The sequence below is a fragment of the Mesocricetus auratus genome, unplaced genomic scaffold (genome assembly GCF_017639785.1).
Source record: "Mesocricetus auratus isolate SY011 unplaced genomic scaffold, BCM_Maur_2.0 Super-Scaffold_6730, whole genome shotgun sequence".
Classification (NCBI taxonomy): domain Eukaryota; kingdom Metazoa; phylum Chordata; class Mammalia; order Rodentia; family Cricetidae; genus Mesocricetus; species Mesocricetus auratus.
The window spans coordinates 104,587,263-104,589,659 of record NW_024429184.1 but is presented as its reverse complement, the minus strand read 5'-3'; the positions used below and the strand labels follow the sequence as shown (position 1 = coordinate 104,589,659).

The 2,397-nt window shown below is 41.6% G+C and overlaps 1 non-coding gene across 1 annotated transcript; it reads right to left on the bottom strand.

The window, feature by feature from the left end:
• Positions 1-1,141: 1,141 nt before the first annotated feature.
• On the bottom strand, positions 1,142-1,264 carry LOC121139059. The gene has a single exon (XR_005875913.1). It is a non-coding gene; the product is annotated as a U6atac minor spliceosomal RNA (small nuclear RNA).
• Between the last annotated feature and the right edge of the window lie 1,133 nt (positions 1,265-2,397).

The window sequence follows — 2,397 nt, the reverse complement described above, 5'->3', positions numbered from 1 at the left end:
ATACTGAGTGAGGTAACTCATTCATTTATGGATTTTAGACATGAATCGGGGGAGTGCCAGCATACAATCCCATTGCCAAAGAGTCTAGGAAACAGAACCTTCATACAGTGACTGATGAAAGCAGAGGCAGATACCCACAGACAAACACTGAATTGAATTAGAATCTAGTGTCAGAAAGAAAGAAATGATGGGCAAAGGAGTTAAGAGTGGGCTGGTTTAACTCACAGGAGCAGTTGACCTGAACAAGGCAGAGCTCTTGAACTCCAGATTGATGTCTGTGTGGAAAGCACCCTGAATGTGGGTGTCAGTGAGGAGGCCTAGGTAATCTATTGGGCCTTGGGTAGTATTTACCCCTGGAATACAAATAGACTTTGAGTGCCCATGCCATAATATGGGAGGCTGTCTCTGTTGGGACTCTTGAGGGAGAGCCTAGGCCCTGCCCTAGATGAAATGACAGTTACTGGAGATCCACCATGGAGGGCCTCACCCTCCTTGGTGATCTGAGTGGAGAATGGGTGGGAGACTGGGGGACCTGGCAGGGAGGGCAGGGGGGGAGGGAAGTGAGAGGGAGCTGGGATTGACATGTGAAACAAGATTGTTTCTAACCTAAATAAAAAATAAATACATAAAACTTTAAAATAGATATATATATAATGAAGAAATGTTTAAAAGAAAAAATTCACAAACTAATATATTTCTCTGTGTGTGTGTATGAGATTGTATAAATATGCTAATTCAAAGAGATTATCATCAATATTAAATATAAATCAAATTATCATTCTTAAAAATACATTAATCTTTATTCTTCTCTTATAAACCAGTACTGTGGAATATTAACATTTTAAATGAAAATAAATAAACATAACAATGGAAAACATTCTTAGTGACAGTAGTATTTGCTAAAATTATTTAGGTGTGGCTATATAACCTAGAATAAGCTCAGAAACTAGGAAAGTAAAAAGGAATAGCAGTGGGAGTGGTGGGGGTAGGAGGAGAGGATTCATAGAGGAGATAGAAGGATGCAGGTGTTATGAAGCAGGAATGAGGACAATTGGGGAGGGGAAGAAATTATCTATGGGGGGAAGAGGAAGAAAGCACTTACAGAGATGGAGAAGGGAGAAAGAACACAAAGAGTGGTTGAGAAAGTCAGAGAGCTTACTTAAAATTCACATATAAATGCCTTAACCCGTATGTGTGTTGTTAGGCCAAAGGGCTTCTTACATCCCTGTCAAGGGGAGTGCTAACCTCTCTTTTCATACAACACTTTTTTTAACCTGTTTTTTTATTTAAATTAGAAACAAGCTTACTTCACCTGTCAATCCCAGCTCCCTCTCACTCTCCTCTTCCCCTGCTCCCCTAAGCCTCCTAACCCCCACTCAGTCACAACTCCACTCTCTAGGGAGGGTGAGGCCCTTCATGGGGGATCTCCAAAGTCTGTCATATTGTCCTGGGCAGGGTCTAGGCCCTCCCCCATGTGTCCAGGCTGAGACAGCATCCATCCATGTGGTATGGGCTCCCAAAGTCCATTTGGATGCCAGAGATAAATACTGATATTTTGCCAGAGGCCCCAAAGAATGCCAAGACCTTCTCATTGACACCCATGTTTAGGGGGTCTGGATCAGTCCGATGCTGGCCTCTCAAAAAAAAATCCTGGTAAAGTAGTGTACTCCTCTAATCCCAGTGTCAGGGAAACAGAGGCAGTTAGACTCTGGAGGCCCACTAGTTAGCTAAGCTGTGAGCTTCAAGTTCAGTGAGAAACTCTACCTCAGAAACAAGGTGGAGTGAGATAGAGGAAGGAGACTGACAAGAGCCTCTGGCCTCCATAGCATGGGAATGTGCACACACATACACACACACTACATATAGAACTCTGGCCTCCATAGCATGTGCACACACACATATATCCCTCATACAACACCAACAAAAAAAGGGAGCATGGAGAACTCCAGGGAGTACAATTGCTCTCTCTCATGGACATAAACAGGGATCATGTGATGCATGACAATAGTCTGTAAGACAATAGTAATTGGAGGAAAGAGCCACAGTGGAAGAAAGAGCAGCAGCGGTGAAATCTTTTTACTTTGCCATTGTGAGCTATGTATTTTTTCTATGTAATTCATGCAAATAATGAGCTGAAAAACATAATTAAGCCTAAACAGCATAAATGAAACTCCTATTATTAATACTGATACCCATTTAAAGAACGTAGGAATTTAATTCAACTCACTGAATATACCCTTTGCGCAAAGTATTTCAAAGGCAGGGGGCAATGAATGCTAAACTTTACTCAAAAGGAATGTTATAGGTGTTCATACCAGTGCTATAATTCTGAAACCGTCTTATATATGAAAAGCAAATGAGTTAGGATCAAATGATGATTGAGGAGCCAGAACTTTC